Source organism: Triticum aestivum, chromosome 3A (assembly GCF_018294505.1).
Source record: "Triticum aestivum cultivar Chinese Spring chromosome 3A, IWGSC CS RefSeq v2.1, whole genome shotgun sequence".
Classification (NCBI taxonomy): domain Eukaryota; kingdom Viridiplantae; phylum Streptophyta; class Magnoliopsida; order Poales; family Poaceae; genus Triticum; species Triticum aestivum.
In genome coordinates this window covers 21,676,252-21,692,406 of record NC_057800.1, presented here as the reverse complement: position 1 = coordinate 21,692,406, position 16,155 = coordinate 21,676,252, and positions in this window count along the sequence as shown.

Genomic DNA, 16,155 nt, shown 5'->3' with positions numbered 1-16,155 from the left:
TCGAAGATATAGTCCGGCTATCCGGACGCCCCCTAATCCAGGACTCCCTCAGTAGCCCCTGAACCAGGCTTCAATGACGACGAGTCCGACGCGTAGATTGTCTTCGGCATTGCAAGGCGGGTTCCTCCTCCAAGTACTTCATAGAAGATTTTGACCACAAAGGATAGTGTCCGGCTCTGCAAAATAAGTTTCCACATATTGCCGTAGAGAGAATAATATTTACACAAATCTAATCTGCTGACGTATTCCGTAGCGTGACATCACACTGCGGCCAAGCCTTTATTTGAATCGTTTTTCTCCCCCACCTCAGTGCGTTTCGCGAGGCGGTTCCTTGGTACGTCTTGTCAAAGCAGAGATCGTGTCCCCTCATTTCACGGGATTCTCATCAATACGGACGTGGGTAACCCAACCACGCCATTGATTACGGCGCTTGGGAGATAAGCGAGTTTTATCAGGCTGGTGGGGACGCATAGCCGTATCCGCCCATATAAGGGGACAAGGATCCACCTTTTCACCTACGCCTTCTTCCTCCTTTGCTTATCCATCTTCCGCGCACTTGAGCTCCAGCGCCCAAGTCCGCACTTCCCATCTCGACCTTCTCCAGCCATGTCCGGAGCGGGAGGCAAGTGGATGGTCTCCTCCGTCACGGAGGGACACATCAAAAAACTGAGGAAGGCCGGATACTTGTCTAACAACATCGCGCACCGGCTTCCCGAAGAGGGGCAGCTCCTCCCCACCCCAAGGCCCCATGAGAGGGTAGTGTTCCTTTCCCACTTCCACCGTGGACTGGGCTTTCCTCTCCACCCATTCGTCCGGGGGCTCATGTTCTACTATGGCCTGGATTTCCATGATCTGGCCCCGAACTTCATCCTCAACATCTTGGCGTTTATCGTCGTGTGCGAGGCTTTCCTCTGCATCCGCCCCCATTTCGGCCTATGGCTCAAGACTTTCAATGTCAAGCCAAAGGTGGTGCGCGGCAACTAGGCGGAGTGTGGAGGTGCCATGGCGGGCAAGATGGCCAATGTCCTATGGCTCGAGGGCTCTTTGTGGAGACCCTGAAGGGGTGGCAATCGGGGTGGTTTTACATCACCGAGTTCCGGTCCGGACCCCCTACGCGGCTCACATCCTGGAAAGAGACGGGCCTGTCGTGGGGCAACAAAGGAGAGGTGACTGGACTGCAAACATGCATCCAAACCCTGGTGAACAAGCAACTCAAGCTTGTCAATGTAGTCCAAGTTATGCTCATCCGCTGGATCCTCCCGTGTCAACAACGGGCTTTCAACCTGTGGGAGTTCGACCCGGCGCAGCACCGAACTCTGAGCAGGCTCTTCGACACGACGTACGAAGATGCCTGGAAGGTGCTATTCAAGGGCGCCGAGGCTCCCGCATCCGCTTCTGAGGACCGCGGGTTCAGCATGCAGTGTTATGCTAGTGCGGTAAGCTATTTTTACCTTTTACAGGGTATTAGTTTTTCATAGTTTGACTCTATGCGGGATCTAAGCTCCCTTACCTTTGACAGGATTGGCAGGCGAAGTCCGTACAGATCAACTGTCCGGCTCCTTTGCCCGAAGACCCAGCCAATGCTCGCTTGGCGAAGCTGCTGATTCCGGCACCCTATGTGGTGCCGGAGAAGAAGGCCAAGAAGAAGGCCACAGGGACTCGAAAGAGCGCCCGACGCCTGGAGGTGTCGGATTCATCATCCGACAAATCCGAGACGCGCTCCTCCCGTGAAGACGAGAAGGAGGAAGAAGAAACCTCTCCCCCTCCAGCGGGGGGAGGAAAGAAAAGGAAGGCCGCCTCGACCGGGGAGGCCGAAGGGTCCAAGAAGGGGAAGACCCTTCCTCCGGACTACTCCACCGACGCCGACGACGGCGAAGAGGAGTGGACGCACAGGGCCAAGCGCCCGGCGAAATCGTAAGTATCCAGATACCAGAGTAATTCATAGTATTCCTTTATTGCACAACCTTTCCTTATGTCGAATATGATTGTGCAGTCCGCCCAAGGCCGGGCTCGATGAGTCGTCGAGCGGCTCCCTGGATTCGTCGGATGTGAATTCACTTCCGACGGCTACCTCCCCCCGCCCTACGGACGACGCCGAAGTGTTGTCCCAATAGGTTCCAAGTCAGGAGGAGGTGATCCCGGAGGCGCCGCAAGGCGACCTCCCGGATTCCAGGAGTAAAGGGAATAGATCCCCCAAGGGCTCCGAGTCTGGCTTTGAGCCGGACTCCGTGCCGGAACCTTCAACGGTTCCGGACTCCGGTAGGCAGCCTCCTTCCAAGAGGAGCAAGCCTACCGAGCCGGTGGCCTCCGTCCAACCGGAGGTACCGGACAATTTGCTGGAGGTGCTTAACGGCGCCTCCATCGACGAGGAGCACCGCACTGTTATGAGTGTGGTGATCCAGAAGGTTCAGTCCGCCAAGAGCAGACTGACTGAAGCCCGCGCCAGCCTTTTAACAGGCTTTGAGGTAAGTAAAGAATATGTAAAAATATTACCGCATAGACAGTAGCCCCTGATGCTCTGTTTGGCGTTCGGAAAGAAAAGCCGAATAGAGGATCCAATGAAATTCGCAGGAGTCTAACAAAAAATGAGTCAATATGCGTATGCAGGCTTCGCTGCTAGCGTCCGCCGCACTGACTGCGGAGGTGGGTACGCTGAAGCAGGACCTCGAGCGTTCCGAGTGAGAGCTCGGCCTTGCCAAGAGGGAGCTCGAGGAGAAGGAAGGTAAGATATACCTTATTGAAATATATAAAAAGTGCAATTGCAAAAAATGACAGGATTAACATGGCTATTGTAGGGGCCACGTCTGAGGTGGCGACCCTTAAGCAAGCGCTGTCCGAGGCTGAGAAGAGGGCGGCCATGGAGCGCACCGAGCGGGAGAGGTATGAGGCCCAGGTTGGCGAGGTACGGCAAGAGCTCCAGGCTCTCATGAAAAAACATGAGAGTTTGGAGCTTGACTCAAAGACGCGAGCGTCCAAGATCACGGCGGCCATTGAAAATGCCAAGTCTGCCAAGGCTGAATCCCAGAAGGTCCTCCAGGAGGTGGATGCGATGAAAAAGATAGTGGAGGGTAAGGCATTCTTTATGCAAAGCAAACATGTGAAAGTGAGTTACTTGTTACTTACCCGAATCCGGAGCTCTCCAGGAGCATTCGCAGATTTGCCCCGTAGCGTGTCCGATGCCGCCGCATTCTACCGAGCCGAGGAGGGCAGCTCGACGGAGAAGGTGTTCTGGTCTCAGTATGCTGAGGCCGGACACCCTGTGCCTCTGAGCGACCAGCTGAAGCAACTGGTCGTGCTCCACAAGGTGGCCGAACAGGCCATGAAGGGCCTCATAGTTCGTCTATGGCCTGGAGAGGCTCTGCCTAGGAGCTACTTCGGGCTGGTGCGGCGGCTGGTGGAGGCCTGTCCAAGGCTCGAAGTCATCAAGCGCTCCGTCTGCATCGAAGGTGCCCGTAGGGCCCTTGCCTGCGCTAAGGTGCACTGGGGCAAGTTGGATGCTGAGAAGCTTGTGAAGGACGGGCCACCGCCGGGGAAAGAGCATCGCAAGCCCGAGATGTATTTTGAGGGCGTTCTGAAGGGTGCCCGCCTTATGGCGGATGAATGTTCCAGGGATGTAATTTTTGAGTAAACTCGCTCGTTTTGTCCTGTGCGCTAAAAACTTGTTCATATGCGCTAAGCAATGCTTTTTGAATTTAAAATATTACCTTCTGTGCGGCCATTTATCAAATTTGAGAGATGGCGAGTCGTCGGCTTTTGCCCCCATGCCACTAGTGCTGGGGTGTTCGAGATAAACCTGAGCGCTCTTTTTCCCATGTTTGGGTCCTTCGAGGGAGGCGCTCAGCACAACGAACAAGGCAATCAGACTATAATGCTTGAACACTCTCACTTAGCTATAGAATTCTATAATTTTAAATTTCGGCGAAGCCCCTAGTATTCGGAAGACCGAGTTCGGGGCGCTATCCACGCCTTGGCCGGACAAAGCCGACTCCTCGCTCTAAGCAGCATAAGTCTTTAGGGACTCGAAGAACCTCTCGAATAGCGACCAGCTCTCGCTTCATCATGACAGTCAGTTTTAGCTTTCTCTACTGAGGTGCTTAGTCCAGCTCAACTGGGGCACAATCGCAGTAGTTCTCCTAGTGCTACCTTAGCCGATATAGCGGAACGTAAGGCACCAAAACATAGGAGCCGGGCAAACCCAACAATTGACCCAAGACATGATTCGGAGCCGATGCATATAATGCTATAAGTTCGGGGTGCCGTACTTGTTAAAGTGTTCGGACTTCTCACACCATATTGAGGGGTACTGAAGCCCCTGGCGTATTGGCCGTACCAAAGTGTACGGTTGCAACATGTCGTTAATGAACATATATTTGTAAAAAGAGTAATGCAAAAATAGACAAAATCTATGCATTGTTTATTAAAAAGGCTGCAATCAAGGCAGAACGATACAAATAATGCGATAAGCAAAAGGTTGGACTATTTAACATGTCCTTTCCAGGGGCAGGCTGCGGAATGGTATGCGAAACAGGTATACTGCTCGTGATAGAGACCACCTGGGAGTTCCATAATGCGGCGTAGCTTTTCTGCTTCCCAGGTTCTTGCATCATTCGTGCGGCAATTATACTGCCGGACAGGCCTTCCGAAGAATGGAGTCCTGAAAGTAAGAGAAAATTAAAAAAAATCGGCAGCCCCTAGTATGGTTTAAGCCGTGTTTCGGGCGTGCCGTGATGGTGCCCCTCCCCCTGTGCCCATGGTATTTGAAGAGCGTAGTTATGTACGCGAAGCACTGGTTTCGCATTTTCGCGAGGGTTGGGGTTGGGGCCGCATTGCTACGCCTGCTCGGAACGTGCCAGACGGTCTTGTTGTAGGTTACTCCGGGCGCGCTTGACGGTGTCCAGACGTTTAATGGCCAGACTGGAGAATTGCCTTGAGAGGCTGCTTTGTACTTCCGCTGCGAGGGCCGCCGTATGCTCCTCTGTTCGAAGGGAGCGTTCGGTGTTTCCATTGACCGTAATTACTCCTCGAGGGCCTGGCATCTTGAGCTTAAGGTATGTGTAGTGCGGTACCGCATTGAACTTGGTGAATGCGGTTCGCCCGAGCAGTGCGTGATAGCCACTGTGGAACGGGACTATGTCGAAGATTAACTCCTCGCTTCGGAAATTATCCAGAGATCCGAAGACCACTTCAAGTGTAACTGAGCCTGTACAGTTGGCCTCTACACCTGGTATGACACCTTTAAAGGTCGTTTTGGTGGGCTTAATCCTCGAGGGATCTATGCCCATTTTCCGCACTGTGTCCTGGTAAAGCAGGTTCAGGCTGCTACCGCCGTCCATAAGGACTCTAGTGAGATGAAATCCGTCAATAATTGGGTCTAGAGCCAATGCGGCGAATCCTCCATGACGGATGCTAGTGGGGTGGTCCCTTCGATCAAAGGTGATCGGGCAGGAGGACCATGGGTTGAACTTTGGGGCGACTGGCCCCATCGCGTATACGTCCCTTAACGCGCGCTTCTGCTCCCTCTTGGGGATGTGGGTTGCGTATATCATGTTCACCGTCCGCACTTGTGGGGGAAAACCCTTATGTCCACTGTTGTTCGGCGGCCGGGGCTCCTCGTCGTCATCGCTATGCAGCCCCTTGTCTTTATTTTCGGCATTTAACTTTCCTGCCTGCTTGAACACCCAACAATCCCTGTTGGTGTGATTGGCTGGCTTTTCGGGGGTGCCATGTATCTGGCACAAGCGGTCGAGTATTCGGTCCAAACTGGGCGGGCCCTGAGTATTTCTTTTGAATGGCTTTTTCCGCTGACCGGATTTATAGCCTCTGAATCCGGCATTAACTGCCGTATCCTCAGCATTGTCGCTGTTAATGCGGCGCTTTTGCTTGTTGCGACGCGACCTGCCACTGCTGTCCTTGGTATCCGAATTACCAGGGTTCTTGGCCATATTGTTGCTACGAGCAAGCTAGCTGTCTTCTCCCGCACAAAAGCGGGTCATGAGTGTCGTGAGGGCTGCCCTAGATTTCGGCTTTTCCTGTCCAAGGTGCCGGGCAAGCCACTCGTCACGGATATTGTGTTTGAAGGCTGCTAGGGCCTCTGCGTCAGGACAGTCGACTATTCTATTTTTCTTTGTTAGGAACCGTGTCCAAAATTCTCTGGCCGATTCCTCTGGCTACTGAATTATGTAGCTTAGGTCATCGGCGTCTGGTGGTCGCACATAAGTGCCCTGGAAATTGTCGAGGAATGTGGCTTCCAGGTCCTCCCAACAACCGATTGATTCTGCTGGCAAGCTGTTAAGCCAATGCCGAGCTGATCCCTTAAGTTTGAGTGGGAGGTATTTGATGGCGTGTAGATCATCGCCGCGGGCCATGTGGATATGAAGGAGATAATCCTCGATCCATACCGCAGGATCTGTTGTGCCATCGTATGATTCGATGTTCACGGGTTTGAAACCCTCAGGGATTTGATGATCCATTACTTCATCTGTGAAGCATAGTGGGTGTGCGGCGCTTCTGTATTGGGCTATATCACGACATAGCTCAAACGAGCTTTGTCTATTGTGTTCGGCCCGGCCGGATTTACTATATCCGGAGGGATGATCACCGTCACGTGCCGTGGGGCGCCCGCGCGATCCATAGATCGATCTTGTTTGCCTTGCCTTGTCCTCCAATATATCTCACAGGTCTGGCACGTTTTCCCATGCCTTGGTATGTTTTGAGCGGCGCCGGGGTGCGGCTTGAGTGGAGGGCCGAGAGGCCTCTCTATCGTGGCCACGAGGTGGCCGGTCGGCCGTATCATGCGCTGGTGATGTAGGTTTAGGTGCTTCCTCCTCTAATCGGGGTAGCAACCTGCGCTTTAGGTAGCTCTTGGAGGGGCGTTCGAGTTCATACTCTTCGTCCGCAAGGATTTCAGTCCATCTGTCGGCTAGCAAATCTTGATCAGCTCTAAGCTGTTGCTGTTTTTCTTGAGGCTGCTTGTCGTGGCCATAAGCCTGCCTTTGAAACGCTCTTGTTCGACGGGATCCTCTGGCACGACGAATTCGTCGTCGTCGAGGCTTGCCTCGTCTTCGGAGGGAGGCATATAATTATCGTCCTCGACCTCTCTGTCTGCCACTCTCTCATGAGGGCTGGCTTCTCGATCCTCCTATGCTGAATCTTGTTGGAGGGGGTTTTCTTCGGCACTGTCCGGAGTGTTATTGTCTCCCATGCCGGAATCATCGTTTTTGCTTTGGCGGGATTTAGAGCGGCGCCGCTGACGCCGGTGCTTAGGCTGTTTCTTGGAGGGGTCATCCTCCGCTGTTCCATCGCCATCTCCTTCTTTTGGGGTGTCCACCATGTATTTGTCATACGACGAGGTGGCTTTCCAGTGCCCTATAGGCACTGGTTCTTGATCGTCTCCTGCATCGGTGTCCATACCGTCGATGTCTTCGGAGTCGAAGTCGAGCATGTCGGTTAAGTCATCGATAGTGGCTAGAAAGTGGGTGGTGGGTGGGCTTTGAATTTCTTCATCGTCCGTATCCCAACCTTGCTGACCGTAGTCCGACTAGGGCTCTCCTGATAAAGAGAGAGACTTTAGTGACTTCAGAATATCACCAAAGGGCGAGTGCTGAAAGATGTCCGCGGCGGTGGACTCCATGATCGGCGCCCAATCGGATTCGATCGGCAGGGGCACGGAGGGCTCGGAGTCCGGAGAGGAGTCCGGCTCCTTGGAGTCACGAGCCTCACGGAGGGCAGGGCTGGTGTTCAGCTCGATCGCCGTAGAGATTGCAGCCCTTAGGCGGCATCCAACCACCCATCCTCGATCGGCACAGTTGGCTCCGAATTAAGGGTCGGAGTCGATGCGAGTGCCGCCTCCAGGGCATAGTTCGGCGGCAGAGCTAGATCATGCCCATCGTGACAGCGCGGCATGCTCGACTGTGGCTCGAATCCGTCGAAGATCAAGTCCCCGCAGATGTCAGCCGTGTAGTTTAAACTTACAAATCTGACATGATGGCCAGGGGCGTACCTTTCGATCTGCTCCAGATGGCCAAGCGAATTGGCCCGCAGTGTGAAGCTGCCGAAGACGAAGATCTGTCAGGGGAGAAAGGTCTCACCCTGGACTGCATCGCTATTGATGATCGGAGGAGCCATTAGGCCTAAAAGTGACGACACAGAGGAACTCTCAATGAAAGCACCAATGTCGGTGTCAAAACCGGTGGATCTCGGGTAGGGGGTCCCGAACTATGCGTCTAGGCGGATGGTAACAAGAGACAAGGGACACGATGTTTTTACCTAGGTTCGGGCCCTCTCGATGGAGGTAAAACCCTACTCCTGCTTGATTAATTGATGATATGGGTAGTACAAGAGTAGATCTACCACGAGATCAAGGAGGCTAAACCCTAGAAGCTAGCCTATGGTATGATTGTTGTTCTGCTGTTGTTGTCCTACGAACTAAAACCCTCCGGTTTATATAGACACCGGAGAGGGTTAGGGTTACACAGAGTCGGTTACAATGGTAGGAGATCTACATATCCGCGTCGCCAAGCTTGCCTTCCACGCCAAGGAAAGTCCCTTTCGGACACGGGACGAAGTCTTCAATCTTGTATCTTCATAGTCCAGGAGTCCGATCGAAGATATAGTCCGGCTATCCGGACACCCCCTAATCCAGGACTCCCTCAGCATGACTTGTGTTGTAAGGCAAGATTAACTAGTCACTGAGCCGGACACTGTTTATGAGCCGGCCGGGACTCTGTAGGCTGTGGGGCGTCAACCCGTGTATATAAGGGGACGACCCGCCGGGGGCTTAGGGCAAGTAACATCAAATCGAGAGCCAGGCATAGCAGATTTTCTCCCTGGTCATCGAAACCCTAGCAATTCCACCTCAACTGGATTAGGTTTTCACCTTCACCGGAAGGGGCTGAACCAGTATAAACCCTCATGTCCTTTGTCCCACTTTAACCCCTTTAAGCTTCCTAGTTGCGATGGCTCCACGACTAAGTCCTTTCACGCGGACATCTGCCATGACAATTCCACGACAGTTGGCGCCCATCGTGGGGCCAGCGCACGGTGAATTTGAGTTCTTGAAGGGCAGCTTCGAAGGGCTCAAGGGATACATTGTGGGCCGGATGACCAAGAGTCGTCGCGGCAAGATCTACATCGACGACGTCGACTGGGGTCCCAACGCCGGCTCAATTGAGTACGGGTACCGGGTCCCCTTCAGTGGAATCCACGTCTTCATCGGCCGGATTTGCGAGCCGGGCCCTGAGCCGGACATCTGCACCGACATCGTCGAGACAGCTCAGCGTGCGAGACCCGCCCGGGCTCAGCCCGCCGTGAAGCGTGCCTTTGTAGGTTTCATGCATGGAGGAGAACTTTCTGAAGGATCCGTGGACGGCGGTGAGACGACCATCTACTCCGATGGTGAGTCGTCCATTGGTGAGATGGATTCGTTATACCAATTGCAAGATGGCGGGCTTGGGGGCTGTTCCGATGGCAGCAGTATTCCAGACCCCTTTGAGCCGCCGAGCAGAGTAGGGATCTTCATGGCTGGTACTCAACCCGGTCAAAACTCTACGGCTGCGGCAACAATAACTTCCGGGTCAGGAGCGGCCGGGGCAGGAGGCCCTGTGCGCCCGCCGGCTCAGGTGTTGATTGATCTCATGGACAAGTTGACGACCCTGTTAACCGCCACAGTTATTCCGGCAAGTCAAGCTAAGTATGATGCAGAGGTAGCACAGGTACGTGAGGAGATAGCCTGAGCCAAAGAAGCCCTAGCAGCTGAGGACACCAAATTGGCCGCGGAGCAGGCGACTTTGGATGCTTGGGCTCAACAGATCCAGTCAGAGGCTTTCTAGCTTACGATGAGCCTGAACGCATCTAACGAGGTGATGAGGAGGAGGCACCAGAAGGCTCAATCCCGTTCGCCTCCGGTTTATGATCCTCAGAATCTCTTCTGCATGCCCGGAGCCGGCCCAAGTAACCCGTCGGAGGCAAACTAGTTTGTAACATTCGAAGCAGGGGGACCGGTTTAGCCCCGGGTGATGGAACCTCCTCACGTGAATACGGCCCCGCCTCTCTACGTACCAACACCGCCAGGTCAATTTCCAACCCCTTGGAGAACCTGATCGCTGCATTGGCACGTTTGGCGGCTCTCCCGGTGGATGGCGACTCTCCAACAGCAATTGAGACACGAAGGGTCAGTGAACTTCTTCAGACGGCTCTGGCTCAGCAGGAGGCTTACTCCTATAGTCGAGATAGGATTCATTCGACTCCTCGCCCAAGCTGGAGCCCAAGTTACAGCAGACATATGGATTCAGAGGCCTTGCCAAGCAACGCCCAGCGCTGCAATCAGCCGGGTGGGCATAATCTAGTATAGGACAGGATACGTTGAGAGGATGAGCGGGCGGCTCAGCAGGAGGCTCACCAAACCTTCCCGGAGTATCCAATGACTTCTATTGAGGCAGGTGTGGCCACAAGAACCGGCGGCATTCCTTGTTTGGTGCCGGCTTTGCGCAATGAGCGTTTGCCCAAGGATTTCAAGGGACCCCAAAAGGTGCCAAATTACACAGCTGATTTACAGCCCGGGGCGTGGATTGAAAGTTATGAGATGGCCATGGAGCTGTTGGAGGTCAGTGATGCAGCGATGGCCAAGTACTTCACCATGATGCTGGACGGAATGGCCCGCACCTGGCTGAAAGGGCTGCCGCCTAATTCCCATTGGTTCATGGGCAGAGTTAAAAGCCCGGCTTATCCAGAACTTCAAAGATACCTGCAAGCAGCCCTTGTCAATTGTGGACTTGACTAATTGTAAGCAAGAGGAAGGTGAGTCCACCACTCATTGGGTGCGCCGGGTCAAGGAGATAATGCATTCGTCTGACAAGATGGACGCCGGCTCTACGGTTTTAATGTTGGAGAAAAATTGCCGATTTGAGCCTCTGAAACAGAAGCTGGGGCGGCTCACGCATGATTGTAATGATATGGGCCAGCTGATGGCGGCTCTAGTCAAATACGCCAATTCTGATAGTGCCAAGTATCCCGCGTCTGACGAAGAGAAGACAGGAAAGGGAAAGAAGAACGACAATGGAAAGGGTCGGCAGCATAACCCGGCGAATCAAGGAGGCAATAAGCATAAGGCCGACGGTAACCCGGAGTTTGTGGCTAACACCAATTTACAAGGTAACAATCAACGACGCAAGGGGAGGCCGCCCCCTCTGTCCGGCGGGTTAGGTCCTACTCTTGAGAAATTGCTCAATGAACCCTGTCCAAGACACGACACTCGAGAAAGGCCAACCACTCACCTGTGGAAAGATTGTGCGATCATGAAGGCTTTCAAGAATTCCAACATGTTCGACGACAACCATGGGCCTGGTGGCAGTTTAGGTGGAGGCGGTTTTCATGGCCCGGGTGGCGGCTCAAGTTCCGGCTTTCAAGGAAATCAAGGTGGTTATAATCAACAGTCTGGTCAGGGAGGTCAGCAGCAACATCAATCGGGTTATCAGAGCAATCCAAAGCAGCTGAATAGTGGACTATATCATGTGTTCACCACTAGCTTATGCAAACGAGACCAGAAGCTTCATAAAAGGGCTGTGAATGCTGTTGAGCCAGTGATTCCCCGTTATTTAAGGTTGAGGGAGTCCTGGATTAGGGGGCATCCGGACAGCCGAACTATATCCTTTGGCCGGACTGTTGGACTATGAAGATACAAGATTGAAGACTTTGTCCCGTGTCCGGATGGGACTCTCCTTGGTGTGGAAGGCAAGCTTGGCAATACGGATATGTAGATCTCCTTCCTTGTAACCGACTCTGTGTAACCCTAGCCCCCTCCGGTGTCTATATAAACCGGAGGGTTTAGTCCGTAGGACGACAACAATCATACCATAGGCTATCTTATAGGGTTTAGCCTCTACGATCTCGTGGTAGATCAACTCTTGTAATACTCATATCATCAAGATCAATCAAGCAGGAAGTTTGGTATTACCTCCATCGAGAGGGCCGAACCTGGGTAAACATCGTGTCCCCCGCCTCCTGTTACCATCCGCCTTAGATGCGCAGTTCGGGACCCCCTACCCGAGATCTGCCGGTTTTGACACCGACATTGGTGCTTTCATTGAGAGTTCCACTGTCCCGTCTCCATAAGGAAGGATGCCTCATCTCATTGTCAAGGACAACGTCACCTCTGGGGAAGCCCTGGCTGTCGGCCAAACTCTCCGGCTAGGCGGCTTCATCATGACCGCCCGCTCAGCTGCTGCACCGACGATGACTTCTCGGGTCATCGAAAATAGCCTCCACGTCGGCTCGGAACTTGCCGAGCAGATGGATCCAATGGAGCTCTCTTCCCTAAACAAGCTCCTGGATCGCATAGCCGCTTTGGGAGTCGCTACGGACTATGATCGGATTGGGCTTAAACCTGACCAAAGGGAGATTAACTCTCCGCCGGTCACCCATCAGATAGCGGTGGTGGAGGAACAATGCGGCGTTTCTTCCTCTATCTTGAGGACAAACTATGTCCGGATTCCCGAGCTCTCCGAGCCGGATACCCGTTTACGGAAGGACATCGCCCAAGCCTTGAACCTAGAATTAGGCAGCGGGCCAGACCTATTGGGCAACATCCCGGAGCCCGAACTTCCAAGATCGGAAACTCCTCTGCCCCTGGGTCTCAGATCGTGTCAGGGTTCGGACTCAAATCCACCCACCCACCCAGATATAAACGATCTTTCCTACATTAGGCAAGAGCCCCAAGAAACAGTACATCATTATTGGGCCAGATTCCTCCTTGTAATGAACAAGGTCAAGGACTGTCGCGAGGAAGATTCAATCTCATTCTTCTGCAATAATTGCATGGACAAGGGAATCCTTAACGCCATAAGTCGCCGTGACATAGCACGCTTCGCTGACTTGGCAGCCATAGTACGGAAGTACTGTGCGATGGAAAGTGCTTGGAAAACCGAAATAAAATTCTGGGATGACCCGGCTCTGACTAAACACCCAGTACGAATTAAAAGAGTGCACTCTCATAAGTCGCCCGATTCAATTACAAAGAAGCAAAAGCGCACTACAGGGCGTGGAACCGTATTGGAGGGATGGCTTAATGGGCCCTGCAAAATCCACAGTACAGTGGATACCATACCAACACACAGCCTGAGAGCATGTTGGTACTCCGGCAGGTGGCCAAAAGCGGTGAGGATCTCCTCATTCAAAACACCATAGAGCACCATCCCGTGGATAACAATACAGTATTGATAGTCTTCGAGACATTCACCTCAAATAATAGGCACAAGCGAGCACTCTGTAGCCTTGCCGAAGTCTGCCACGTGGCAGCAATAAATCCATGGAGCGACACGGCTATCACCTTCAATGCCAGTGACGAACCTAAATTCCAAACAACCTGAGCACCAGCCACATTGGTCCTTAGTCCAATTGTGGACGGCTTTCGGCTCACTAAAGTGCTCATGGACGGTGGCATCGGATTAAACCTCATTTATGAGGAAACTCTTCAAAAAATGGAAATAGACAGGAACCACATTGAGCAAAGCAGCACGACCTTCAGAGGAATCATCCCCAGTCGGGAGGCATGCTGCGCTGGGAAAATCACACTAGATGTGGTATTCGGCACTCTAGAGAATTATAGGTCCGAATAAATTACATTCCAAGTGGCCCCGTCACTACTAGGAAAAGGGCTATAGATGGAAATGACACTAATGGCGCACCAGACATGTGGTGCGCCATTAGTATATACTAATGGCGCACCACCTCCTGATGTGCCATTAGTGTTGAAACTACTAATGGCGCACCCTGTCCACGGTGCGCCATTAGTACCAATTTTTTTTTGAACTAGTGCGCCTGTCCAAACATACTAATGGCGCATCCACTGGTGGTGCGCCATTACTAGTTGTAACTAGTAATGGCGCACCAGCCAGAAGGTGCGCCACTAATGTTAATTTTTTTATTATTGTTTTTATTCCTTTTTTTGCAAAAGTACTAATGGCGCACCACCAGGGGGTGCGCCATTAGTAACCTGGATTACTAATGGCGCATTTGTTGCTGGTGCGCCATTAGTAAGTGGGCAGCAACAAGATATTTTGGACAGCCTCTCCTCCCACACTCACTTTCTCCCCACTTCATTCTCTCCACCGCCTCCTCCTTGTCTCGGGTGCCTCCTCTTTTTCACCTCATTTCCACCATAGATTCATTCAAATTAAGTGGTTAAGTTACCTTGTTTTGCTAGGTAAGTAAGGGGGGAAGCTATATTTATGTTGTTCTCCCTACAACAATGTGCACATGCACTTTTTATGGCCTAGCTAGATCTATGTATGTTCGTGGTGTTGCATATGTTTGGGGTGTTGCATATGTGTTTTTGTTTGGAGGTGTACCGGTATTTGAAATGCGATAGTTGCCAATATTTTGCCGGAATGTTGATTCATTTCCGTTTCGGCGAGAATTTTGGCATTAAGCATTCTTTTTGGTCCTATTTTTAGGGAAAGTCATGCCAAATTTTTTCTTGGTTCTAAAATATCGTTTTGCTCTACCCCGCAGGCGACCATGGTCCGCACGATGACCGAAGGCATCGTGAATAGGTTTTTGAGGTCCGCGAAGGCCGAGATGCTTCAAAAGAACGAGACGGAGATAAGATGTCCGTGTCGAAGATGCAAGCTGAATAGCCTTATTGCGGACCCGGATTCCGGGCAGGTGCGGGACCACCTGCTCTTGCGTGGTTTCATGGATGGCTATCGGTGGCAAGGTGATGAAGATGACTACGAAGTCGTCCATGGGGGCCGGGCAAGAAATGAGAAAGGGCAGCAAGACAACCACCGCGGCTCGGGGGGGCGAGAAGACGAAGAATCCCCAGGAGATGATCACGACGGTGATGCTGTACACAGTCATCATGTAGAAGATGCAGGACATGATGATGATGCCGGCGGAGCAGACGACGCTGGACCATCGATGGGCTGGGTGCAGGACCCTCATATTCAAGAGCTGCTTCTCAAGCAGACGGATAACGCAAGAGCTGCCGCCCGAGAGAAAGCCAAGATGGATCAACTTGAGTTAGACGCGGTTACTCCATTGTATGAAGGATGCAGGCCCGAGGATACCCTCCTGAAAGTAACGCTCATGGCTCTGGAGATGAAGGTAAAACACAAAATGACCGACGCATGCTTCGACGAGAACGTGTCATTCTGGCACGAACGTCTTCCCAAGGGGAACAAGTGCCTGACCAGTTTGGAGGAGGCGAAGAAAATCGTGTGTCCTCTGGATTTACCGCACGTGAAATACCATGTGTGCATGAACAATTGCATCATTTATCGGGACGAGCACGCGGAGTCTACCATATGTCCGGTGTGCGGTGTCACTCGATACAAGAAGAGGAAGAAAGCTCCTCGAAAAGTGGTGTGGTACTTTCCGATCACTCCTCATCTGCAGCGGTATTTCGCGGACCCTAAGGTAGCAAAGCTCCTGCGTTGGCACGCGGATAGGGAGGAGAAGAAGCGAGAAGATGACGCAAATGATCTGGAGATAGATAAAAAAGACAAGATGCTGAGTCACCCTAAGGATGCGAGCCAGTGGCAAGCATTGAACTTCGAATACCCAGAATTTGGGAACGATCCAAGGAACATCATGCTGGGCGCGAGCACCGATGGAGTCAATCCGTTTGGCAGCCAGAGAAGCACACATAGCACCTGGCCTGTGTTCGTGTGGATGTACAACCTTCCCTCCTGGTTGTGCATGAAGAGGAAGTACATTCACATGAGTATGCTAATTGAAGGGCCGAAACAACCAGGGAATGACATCAATCTGTATCTGGGGCTGCTGAAAGAGGAGATTGACACGCTGTGGAAAACGCCAGCCAATACGTGGGACGCCGCAGAGAAAGAATATTTCCCTATGAGAGCCGCACTGCTCACGACGGTGCACGACTATCTCGGTTACGGATATCTTGCGGGGCAGGTAGTCCACGGATTTTCTGGATGCGTAAGGTGCATGGATGACACAACGTATCGCCAGCTAGATAGAGATCCCGGGCTTCGAAAACCGTGTTCATGGGACATCGAAGGTGGCTTCGCGACGATGACCCATGGAGGAAACGCAAGGATCTGTTCGATGGTGAAACCGAACCCTGAAAACGCCCCTGTACAAGGAGCGGCGAGGAAATAGACAAGCTGTTGAAAAATTGGAAAGACTGCCCAC